At 38.9% G+C, this 12,404-nt stretch overlaps 1 protein-coding gene and 1 non-coding gene across 6 annotated transcripts in view; both read left to right on the forward strand.

Moving 5' to 3' along the window:
- Positions 1–12,404, forward strand: part of FARS2 (phenylalanyl-tRNA synthetase 2, mitochondrial) — a 477,859-nt gene that overhangs the window by 226,749 nt on the left and 238,706 nt on the right. The gene's annotated exons all lie outside the window — the stretch shown is intronic.
- LOC118725176 lies at positions 3,932–4,061 on the forward strand. Its single transcript, XR_004989907.1, has one exon. It is a non-coding gene; the product is annotated as a small nucleolar RNA SNORA76 (small nucleolar RNA).

Below are 12,404 nucleotides of genomic sequence, written 5' to 3' on the forward strand. Positions count from 1 at the left end.
GGTGTGTGCAAGAGGCAGATGGTTGATGTTTCTCTCTCATCGACGTTTCTAGCTCTCTATCCCTCTCTCCTCCTCTCTGTAAAAAATCAATAAAATATATTTTAAAAAAAAAGAATATACTTCTGTATCTCACAATCAATTATTTTTTAGTTCCTCTCTTTAGTCTATAGCACTGCAATACATATTCCATATCTCAATGGGGACTTATAAATTGCTTGAGGAGATAAAGTGCAAAAATATAAAGTACCATGAAAACAGGTAACTGTGTGATGTAAACCCTAACTGCCATGTGCAAGGAGATAGGAGCCTTTTTTGCCTTGAGTTTAGGTGGTCCACATGTTGAGATGCCATATCATTTAGGAAATCATGTCTAAGAGAGAATCATCTCCCAAGTGAATTTCTCTCAGCAGCATCTCTCTTACTATAGTCTTTATCCTAACTTATTTTTTGTTACCTATAAAGTGAGCAAATATTTAGTAAGAAATGAACTGAATGTGAGTGAGTAATTGCACAGCGAACAGAATATGGAGTGCCCAGTGGGGAATCTGTGGACCTGAGATCCCCTGCAGGATATGGGAGCAGAGCCTGGGGGAGGGAGGAGAGCTTAGAGTGTGAGCAGAGCTGGATGCTGCTGAGACAGAAGGGAGACAGACAGCTGACTTGAACCCTGAAGGGTAAAATTAGGAAATTGGCTTTGGTGACAGTAAAGAGCATGTAGGTCCTTGGGCAGCGTGGGTGTGAGAGGATTCAATAAGTGGTCAGAGGATCAGCCAGGCAGCAGTGTGCAGGGTGAGTAGAGAGGGAAGGTACCCCAAACCATGAAGAAAGAGCTTGAATCACAGTGTTATCACTGAAAATAAGAGGGCATTATGAAATTAAGAAGTTTTTTAGAGGAACAATTGGCAGTATTTAATGATAAATATAAGAATCAGCAAGGTTTTCTGTAAAGGGCCAGATAGTAAATATTTTCAGCTTTGTGGGTCTGTCTCCAGCTGGTCTTTGTCACTACTCAACTCTGCCATTGAAGTGTAAAAGCATCCACAGACAACACATAGGCTAGAATGGGCATGGCTAGATTTGGCCCTTGGGCCAGCTTCCAATCCCTGATATCAGGCTAAAACAAAAAGTTTTTTGTCCTAAGGAATAGAAAGGACATTGTGTATAGATTGGCTGTCCAGAACCAAGACTTCATTTTACCCAACCCAATTGTTGTGAGCAGGTTCTTTCTGAGATACCAAATATTCAACATTGTCCATTTCCACTCACTTTATCCTTCCTTATCATGGAACTCCAGGATAACCCATGGTTTCAGCTGGACCTCTGTCTGGTAAATGGTTTCTAGCTCACATAATATAGCTGATGAAAATTCACAAAGAAATTTTAGTAAACATATGGTGAAATGAGCAGATTGTGACAGAATAAATGTGGCTCCCCCCCCCTTTTAAAACAATTAATTAATTAATTAATTAATTTAAATACTAGAGGCCCAGTGCACGGATTTGTGTATAGATGTGGTCCCTCGACCTGGCTTGTGGGAATCTGGTTGAAACCGGCTCTCTGACATCCCCTGATGGGTCCCAGATTGCGAGAGGGTGTAGGCCAGGCCAAGGGACCCCATCGCTGCATGATTGGGGCCGGGAAGGGACCACAGGAGGGCTTCAGGGCATGTCTGGCCATCTCACCCAGTCCCAGTTGGCCAGACCCCAGCAGCAAGCTAATCTACCAGTCGGAGTATCTGATCCCTGGTGGTCAGTGCACATCATAGCGACTGGTCGAATGGTGGAATGGTCAGGCATTTAGCATATTAGGCTTTTATTATAGAAGATATTTTTATTGATTTCAGAGAGGAAAGGGGAGAGAGAGATAAACCTCAGTGATGAGAGAGAATCATTGACTGGCTGCCTCCTGCACATCCACCACTGGGGATCGAGCCTGCAACCCTGGCATGTGTTCTTGACCAGAATTGAACCCAGGACCCTTCAGTCCACAGGCCAATGCTCTATCCACTGAGCCAAACCAGTTAGGGCAGTTTTTACAATTTAGATGGAGCTCAGAAAATGGACAGATTCGAAGGGTGCAGGTGCATGGAAAGTGGGTTCTTAAGGATCTGGTGAGGGGTTCTTATGACATCTAAGTGACTTACTTTCCCACGGAGTAGCTGATGAGTGAGGAAAGATGTCAGGAGGGTAAAACATCAAGCTTGCTGCTGAAGCTGTGAAGTAATGGGACATAAGGAGGGTAGGCAGAGCATCAAGACTCTGTTCTCGAGAAGTGGGTGGCTTCTTTATGCGGATACCTGCTGCAGTGTACTGGTTTTCTTGTTTTGTTTTGCTATTTTAAACAGGTTACTGGGAAGAGCATTATCCACAATACAGTATCTATATTTACCACCACATAACACATGTATATTCCTCCTCATGTTTATATATATACACAGTTTTGGTTTATTTTCCTTCTACTCAAAATACATTATATCTCCCAATTTTGTTTTCTTATTTAATGTAGAGCTCTGGTGTTAACTGTAATATTAGCTTTTTGTGAGGCCTGTCTCTGTCAGGTTGGGGATTACAGAAATTATTATCTAGATAGATGGCAAGAAGGAGCAGTAATATAGTTAAATAGGAAAGGCAAAGGATAGGCTGGTTTGTTTTCACCCCTTCCCCTTTCTTTTTAAACAAAGATAGTGCCTCATTGCATTTTTGTTTTTGTTTTTAATTCAGTGATTTCTATGGTTATCTAAAGAGGGAAACATTGCTGTTGTCAGGGCTGGCAGATGTGATCACTTTGGGGTGGACTCACTTGGTCCCCTTTGCCTTTTCTGCATGATTCCGTCCTGTCCAGCTTCCTTCCATGAAACTCTGAGAGCCATGGAGCTAAAGCCTCAAAGAACACTTTCTCCAAACCTTTCTATTAGCATAGCATAGTCTGTTTTTTCTCCTAATTTTTAAGCTTCTGAAGTTCCCCAAGGCAATGTGTATGGAGTCCGACAGAATGAATGGGAGGAATTTGAACTGTTGGAGTGCAGAGCCTGTGTCTTATCTTTGTCATCTCTGTGCCTTGTAGAGAGTCTGGCACATTGATCAGTGTTTGTTGAATGAGTAAATGGTTGGGTGGATGGTGAAACAAAGCAATGAGCTAGACTACATAAGTAATAGGTCAGGTTCTGAGCTTCATCTTGAGTCCTGCCACCATCCTCATGATCTTTTGGAGATTTTCGAGGATATGAAATCACAAAAATAATATCCAGATGAAAAAATGAGCTACTATTTATTAATGGCTGTGCCAATTCCCTGAACCCTCCCATCATCTGTGCAGGACTTTTCTTATAGGTGTGTCTGGTGCTAGAATCCAATATGAGTTTTCCTATTCTCTCCTTTCCTCAGGGCTAGCGAGGGCAGGAGGATCGGAGCCAGGGTTTATTTCTTGCACTCTCCCCTGGGCTCAGAGAGGACTGAAGGTCCCTTCACCTTGAAGGCACAGTGGGCAAGTGGCAAGGAGGCGATTGTGTTTCCCGGGCCCAGGCCAAATTGGCTGGAGTCGCTGGTCAAAACCAGTCAATAAGAGGAAAAGTAGAGGAATGGAAGCAATTTCAAGAAAGAATAATAGATGCCAAATAATGTGTTACATGAGGAGGATTTAAGAAATCTTGAGATTTTCTTGTTGGTGAGAATGAGGAAAACAAAAGCAGTTGTGCTTGTGATGAATAACCTATAAATTATACTTAAAATAACTTTCCAAATAAATATAAATCATGAAGCTACATAAAATCATTTTGATTTCATTATGCTAGTATAATAAATTTTAATTTTCAGGTGCATATGCCCAAAGGCCTTAAGACTCAAACACAAAAGAATTAAAAAAAAAATTAATCACAAATGGGCAACTTTCTCAAATAACTCTAAGAACAGTACAATTAAGAAATAATACCCAGGCACTGCTGTTGAATCCCTGCTGTGCCTGTGCGTGGTGTGGGGGTCAGACTTCAGCCCCAGAGCACATGCTTGTGCCTGACTGGGGATGCCTGCTCCCCACAGTGGCCCTTTTAGCCCTGAGCTATGTGGTGAGGGTGGAGGTGAGGTTAAAAAAGAAAAGAAGAATACCCTATCTTCTAAGTGGAATAAAAGTGCTCAATATATAAGAAACTTAATTATAAGTATTAAAAAATCAAAAAGAAAAACAGAAGAGTCTCATTTCTTAGGCTAGGTAATATCTCCAAATGTATTTGGTGAAAAACTGAAGATATGGGTCATTTCAGAGGCCTGTGGCCCAAAGTGGGCCTTTTCTCTATCCTTATTAGATTCATCCTCTTGGGCCTCTTTAGGCCATTGAATTTGACTCATACATTTATTATATTAACTATTTCTTCCAGCTATGAGAGGCCTAGAAGTCTGGTAGGCATGCTTCTCCTTCTTCTAAATGCCTGTTGGCAACCTTAAATATACTAGGGGCAGTTCAGGCCTTATAACATGACACAAGAGACCTCTCTCCATAGGTGCATATTTGTTAATCAGGACATTTTTGCATATATTGGTTCAACAAGTTTCAAGTCTATCTAATTGAGTAATGGAGCCCTCAATGGGGAAATCTTAAGAGACTTAGGCCAAATGCTTTGCTATAATCTAAATGCGCTTTCTCTATGGCATGTTTTGGCCTACCCACATAGTAATGCAACCACAAGAGATCATAAGAATGGGATATTAGTCAGCACTCCTACTTTCAAGCATCAGAAACTCAACTAAAGCAGAAAAAGGGGCTTTAATTGCTTGCATAATAGGAGATCCATGGGGTAGGCTGGCTTCTGATACAGCAGGATCCAGGTCACACAACTTATTAGAGGTAGAATCAGTACTAGAATTTACTTCAGGTTCTCTGACTCCTAGGGCAATCTGTTTCCATTATGTGGTGCTACCTTTAGAGTGCCTCAGTCAATATCTGCTGAGTTAAAATTAAAATAAAAAAGAAGGGCATGTCTCCTCCCAGGCTGCTCTCATAGGTTATTCTGATTTTTCCTCTCAAGACTTGCATAGTTCATGTTCCTGAAGGAAACAGCAAAGGCTTTTCTTATGAAAGAGAAAACCATTGCTCTCTACTTGTTTGTATTCTACTTTGTGTCCTAAGCTATGGGAGATGATTTGTCCATCAATTATTTGTCCATTCTAGGTTGCAGATGTTGTGCTAAGCATTTGGAATGCAATGTGATGAAGATGCTGAAAATTGGAGACAAATGACAATTCAAACAGAAGGCCTATTAAGCATACAAATATGGATACCTTTATTTGTTCATTCTTTTAGTCAATATATATGTAGTATCATTGAAAAGCATAAAAGAGTAGAATATATGTAGGAAACTACAAATATTATAGTTTAATATGGCAGAAGTTCATGGTACGTGGGAGAATACGGGAACCAAGGGAAATCACCAGATACATTGGGGAAACTCTAGACATATTTGACATGAGAGCACGATACTTTGATTTCATTCTAGGAGCTCCAGCTGTAGGTGTGTAGGTTGGGTTGCAAAAGATAGGGACTGGAGGTTGTGGGAATAGTTCCCAGGGGAGAGGATGAACAGCTGTGCTAGGTAAGCAGTGGTGGTTTGGGTGGAGAGAGGTAAAAATTCTCAAGGCTTAGTACCTCGTTTAATGTGAAATGGATGGGAGGAAAGAGTCAAGACAGATTTTGGGCATTTGGCTGAAAGGTGAGATCATTAACAGATTGGAACTCTAAGAAAAGCAGCAGAATTATGTTCATGTTGTGTTCATATTACCTGGTATAGTTCCTGGCCTATAGTAAGGGCTCAAAAAACAATTTTTGAGTGAATAACTGATACAGCAAGGTTAATGCAAAGTTTTATGGACGTATTGGAAAGGGAATGCCATGCTATCCTAATCCAAGAAGGTCACGGAAGGCATCCTGAAAGGTGATTTTTAGCCTAAGGTTGAAGAATGAATGGGAGTTAGCTAGGGAAGAGCAGTGTAATATGTTTGTATGTGATTCTGAAATTCCATCCAGGGCTTACCTGTCTTATTTTTTGGTGCTGCTTCAACCCGCTTTACATTTCTGGCTTTTACTATTGAACTTCTATGCCAGGAATCTTTTCTGTCTGTCTAGGGAGGCGATGGGTTGACTAGGGTGATGGTAATGATAATGATTGACATAGTAATTGCTATTTATTAAGTAGTTTTGTTGCACCAGTCTATTTCAGCAGACCTCGCCCTAAACAATGAACACTGAGTTCTTAGGGCTTATTGCTGTTACTTAAGTTGTTACTTAGGTGCCAGTGAGGATCCTTCCAGGCCCCCAGGATGGGGAAGGCTTTAGAAATTGTTACCGATTCTAAGAATCAAGAAGAAATGCTTCTGTGAGTTATATTTTAGATTTCTAAAAACTCTATTGATAAGTCAGATATGATCATTTCTCTCTTTACTTGGTTATGTGTGTTCTCCCTAATTACACAGAAGTTATGAGGATACTTACAGGAAAACAAGCCCTACAGTAAAACAAACGAACAAAAACCACACCCATAAAAATAGAAATGAGGGATAGGGAAAATATAAGGCAAAATGAATCTATGAATGTCCCAGATATATTTTGATTTTTATAAAATTCTGTGTATTGCAAATTCAAAGACATTCAGCCATATATTAAATGAAGCACAAGTAATCTGCTAACCATTTAGTTAAAACAAGTTGTGTTACTTATAATAAAATTCTTTCCAACAAAGTACACATTTTGAATGGCAAGGAAATGTACTTCAGGGAAACATTAACATGACCAAAATCTTGGTCATCTCAGAGATGTGGATAGCATTGCTTTGCATAGTTACTCTGTAATAATAATTGGGAATTATCTAGTTTAATTCATTACTTACAAAGGCATAGCAGCATTTAAAAGTCTAAGCACCTATTATAATCTCTTCTATATGTCTGAAGTTTTTCTGTATGAATTTAAAAATCAGACATCCAGGAAATTCATGCCATAGTTGGTTGAAACTCTTCTGGCTGAAACACAAGGCCTTCAGTTTGAAAAATAACTATCACTATGAGCAGCTCTGCCTTTAAAAAAATTTAGTATTTTTTCTAAAATTTTGATGTTAACTATCTCTTTCCAGATGTTCCAATGCAATCTTATACTGACATCTCTATATGCACAGTCAGGAGATTCAAAGTGTATACCATTAATTCTCCCCAAAATGGCATCTGTGGCCTTTAATTAATGATATATTGTAATACATGTATAGATAGGGAAATAATTGCAACTAGTAGAATTTATAAGAGGTAACTTCTGACAGTGGTGAATAAAAACTTTTTATAATTTCAGAAAGAAGGTGATACAGCAATGCTCTCAGGGATGATGATAGAAACCTTTTTGAATTTCCATAATGTCAATAGGAGTTCCTCATGGAGCCATTTTAGTGTGAAAGGAAAACTAGGTCCTGGCTCAGTGCCATTTCATGAGGACATTGCCAATTTTAGAAAAAGTAATCTGTACTAAAATCTTGATTCAGCATTTGATTTTGTCTCTGTGTTTTCTATATTGACAGTTTACATCTTTAACAAGATTTTATATCTGATACATCTGCAATTTAATTTATAGTTTATCATGCCATTTTAAACTAAAAATAGCAGAAAATATTAAAAGTAGGTTTGTATTTAGTATTGTTAAATTCATTTGCCATGGTACTCTATTCAAGGTATACTTCCTTAGATACGTAATTTAGGTTTCTGTTAGTTATTATTTAGGATAATTTAGCATGAACTTCTACCATTGAAAAACAACCTGAAAATCTCAGATACTTAGCATGACCAAAGTTTATTTCTTGTTCTTGTGGACGCCTACCCCTCCATTTGGCAACTCGGCATAGCAGGCCTATTGCAGCTGTAACAGTGATATCTCCATACTGGTTCTAGGGTCATGGGAGAAAAGTATGCTACACCCCAGAGGTGACAATTACTGCTTCTGCACCTGTTTCTTTGGCTAGAACTAGCCATATGGCACTGTGGCATGAACAGAAGGAGAAGCAAAGGAATATGTGTTAAGTGGTACATTGTCTGCCAGACCATCTTGAAAGGTACTATATCAATAATAACAAACAACTAGATTTTTTAATTGTACAAGTTTTCTCTAATTTTAAATGTATTTTAATTACACATTTACACACCACACAAGCAGAGTAGTACAAAGGAAACCTACAGGGATTTAGGCATGTGGTTATGGTGCTAGTTCTGCGTTAGCTACTTTTGTAAATGTTTATTTATCGTTTAAATACTTTTACCTATTTTTTTTCTTCATTTGTAAAATAACTAGATCATATCTGAGATCCCTTTTAACGTCAAAATTTAAATTTCTTTATGCTACTCAAGCTATGACACATGTATAATGTTTTTATAAGTAAATGCTGCATTGAAACAACCAAAAACAGGATTAGGTATGTTTGCAATATATCTTTGCATTTGTCGTTGTTATCCAAGGATATGAAATGTTTATGGAGGAACCCAGAATTTAAACGTGCAGCTCATTTCAGTGGTGCACATGCTATTCTGATTTTTTTTTTTAATTCAACAAAGGTTTAATTGTTTGCTTTGGTACACAAACATTTTGCAAGGTGCTTAAGATATGAAAGTGAGTAGGTCTGGTAGGATTTTGCTTTGGAGGAACTAGTGTTCTTGCATTGGAGACAGACATAGAGAGATGAATTCAGTGAGTGTTGGGACGTGTTGTGATGGTGGAACACACAACCAGCTAATGGAATATGAGCCTGTACTTGTCACAGGTGAGGAGATAAGAAGGGCTGTCTGATCTGAATCTCAAAATATGAATAGGAATAAGTTTGGAAAAAAAGAACATCTCCTATAAAAGAGCATGGGAGATGGATCAAGCATCTTATTAGTATTGGATCTCTGCTGTCTAACATGCTAGCCACAGCCACATGTTCAAATGCAGCTCAAAATGGGGCTCATTCAAATTGTGGTTTAAGTGTAAAATGTATTCCAACTTTCAAAGACTTAATTCAAAATAGGAGTGTAAACTATCTCTTTAATACTTTTTAAATATTGATTGTATGACAAAGTGAATATTTTAAATGTATTACATTAAGTAAAATATGTTAATATAATTTATTTCACCTTTTTATGTGGTTACTAGAAAATTTAAAATTAATATGTGCCTTATGTACTATTTCTCTTGGATGGGGCTGTTCTAGGGCATAACTCGTAAGGAAGATGTGGCAGAAGTTTAGGCTGCAGAGGATGGCAGTAATCAGTGTGTGGAGAGTCTTGAATGCTGTTCTTGATTTCCTTTAATATATTTTTACTAGAGGCCTGGTGCATGAAAATTCGTGCACTTGGGGGAGGTGGGTTCCCTCAGTCTGGCCTGTGTTCTCTTGCAGTCCAGTACTCCTTGGGGGATGTCACCTGCCAGCTTAGGCCTGCTCTCTGGGGGATTGGGCCTAAGCTGGCAGTCAGACATTCCTCTGGCAACCCAGGAGACCTCAGGGGTGTTCAACTAATGGCTCACAATCATCAGCCAGGCTTGTGGCTGAGTGGAGCTTCCCCTGTGGAAGTTCACTGACCACCAGGGCGCAGCTCCTGTGTTGAGCGTCTTCCCCCTGGTGGTCAGTGCACATTATAGTGACCAGTCGTTCTGGGTCATTCTGCCATTAGGGTCAATTTGCATATTACCCTTTTATTATATAGGATTGACTTCAGAGAGGGAGAGAGAGGGAGAGAGAAATAGAAACATCAAGGGAGAGAGAATCATCACTTTGCTTCCTCCTGCAGGCCTCCTAATGGGGATTGTGCCTGCATCCTGGGCATGTGCCCTGACCTAGAATTGAACCGTGACCTCCTGGTTCATGGGTTGATGCTCAACCACTGAGTCATGCTGGTGGGTGCTATTCTGAAGTAGCTATGTCTTTAACTGTTTAAACTGGAGAACTTTAAGCAGCAGAGTCACAGGTCATGCTTGCATTTTAGTGAGCTCTGGGCTGAGTGGATAATGGTATGCCTACCTCTGGAATAGAGGCTAGGATACTGGCCTGAAGGCAGTTGCCTTATCCAGGGTATCAAATATAAGGGCATCAAGATCAATGGCAGTAACTGTGGAGATTGGGAGTTGGAGTATTGGAGCAAGGAGTCAAGGGTGACTTTCAGGATTCTGTCAAGTGACTGGTGAGTAGTTGTGACATAAACTGAGATTTTGAGTTTTGGAGAAGTAAGCTATGCATTCAGGAAGATAACAGTGAGCTTAGTTTTAGAAATGTTAATGTGGCTTTGTTGTGGCACATTCAGAAGATGTTTATGTATATGAATATGAAGCTCTTAAAAGAGATCAGGGCTAGAGAAATAGATTTGGGAGTGATCTGGTGATGGATAAACAATGGGATTCTATGCAATTACCTACAGAGAATACAGAAGAGAAGCACAGGAGGCAGAAATGATTGCCTGAGTAGCATCAACATTTAAAGGTGGACCAGAGGAAAATATATGAATAGATATATTTATAGTCGATTTCATAATATATAAAAGTATACAATATGTCCCCTCTTAACATCATTTTTAGGGTCTGGGAAACTACGACTGGGAATCAGTTATTTTTTTCTCATCAAAATTGTACAAAATGGCATTATTCGAAGACCTGCAGTATGGTTATAATCTATAATAATAAAAGTATAATATGCTAATTAGACCAGCTGTCCAGGCAACCAGGGGAAGGAAGACCTACTCTTACATGAATTTTGTGCATCAGCCACTAATTGATTCCTTAAAAGATCAGTTATTTTTATTATAATTAATAGTAAAAGTACATTTCTATTACTAGTAATACCAGTGTTGGCATTGTATAGGAAATATATTTCAATAATTATTTGATAATTTTTAATCATTATATAATTAATCATTTCTGTTAAAATAAGCAAAAAGACATATAATGAAACCAATTTTGCCATAGGTAAATTGATACCAACCAGTGTTAAGTTCCTACACCATATTCCTGTACACAAAACATCAACAAATTTCTAAATAAAGACCCCAAACACTTTTAATATTAAACATTGAAATAAATGAGCTATATATACATTTATGAAAGGTGAATAAAAACAAATAAGATTATTTTTCTGTCTGCTTATTCCAGTTCAGGGTTGCAGGTGGCTGGAGCCCATCCCAGCAGCGCAGGGTTCAAAGAAGTCCACCCTTCACAGGACGCCCTTCCTTCCCAGTGCGTTCCACACCCCACATTCATAGATTGGGGCAGTGTAGGCACGCCAGTTCACCTCATGTGCACATCTCTAGGATTGGGGAGGCAATCGGAGTCCCTGGAGAGAACCCATGCAAAGGTGGGGAGAATGTGCAAACTCCACCGATAGTGGCCCTGGTTGGAAATCAATTTTTTTTCTCATCAACATTATATTAAATGATATTATTACAAATTGGCTATATGGCCATAATTGATTCTATAATAGATAACTAATTTTTAGAATTCTGTGTGTTATGCACTATACTATGTGTTATTATATCAACATTTTAAAAGTAAAACTTTAGCTTAAAGTAATCATTCTATGTCAAATGAAAAACATACTAGCAAAATTTTTCCAAAAATTATGAATAAATAGTGACCAGGCTGTACCCTTGAATAAGCAAGATGTTTGCTAGCACATTCTCATTGGGTGTATGAGCTATGACTTGTCTGAGCAAAACCTCCGAAAGCCCCATTGCAAGGGATGAATGTGTAGCAGTTCTAAAAGAAGGATGTTATCCTCAGTGTCAGAAGCAGCAAATTTACTATTAAATCTTTGTTATAGACTGGATGTTTATAGCCTCCAAATTCACATCTCGAAATCCTAACACCCAGTGTGATGGTATTAGGAGGTGTGGCTTTTGGGAAGCGATTAGGCTTTGCTTCATGAATGGCACTAGTGCTGTAATAGAAGAGACCCCAGAGAATTTCCTGCCCCTCTGTTATGTGTGGATATATTAAAAAAAAAAGGGGGGGGCAGTCTTTGAAGCAGGCAGCGAGCTCTCACTAGACACTGAATTTGCCAGGGACCTGATCTTGGACTTCCCAGTTTCCAGAACTGTGAGAAATAAGTTGTGTTGTTTATAAACCACCTAATTTATGGTATTTTGTTATAGCAGCCTAAGACAATTGGCTGTATGAGACAGCTTTGATTTTGGCAGATATAGGCTCTTGTCAATGCTTGTGAAAGTAATATTAATGGAATGTACTGATGAGTAAATAAGAGTAAGAGTTGAAAACATGGAAACAATGAGTGTAGAAGTTTTGAAGAAGTTTATCCAGAGGCAAGAAGTAAAATAAGCTAGAAGCAGGTCAAGGAGAGCTTTTTACATGTTGACTGGCTGAAGAAAAGGGGTCATGATTTTGAAAACTGTTCCTTGGGCGAGGCTTGG

This window comes from Pipistrellus kuhlii, unplaced genomic scaffold (assembly GCF_014108245.1).
Source record: "Pipistrellus kuhlii isolate mPipKuh1 unplaced genomic scaffold, mPipKuh1.p scaffold_m20_p_2, whole genome shotgun sequence".
In the NCBI taxonomy this organism is placed as follows: domain Eukaryota; kingdom Metazoa; phylum Chordata; class Mammalia; order Chiroptera; family Vespertilionidae; genus Pipistrellus; species Pipistrellus kuhlii.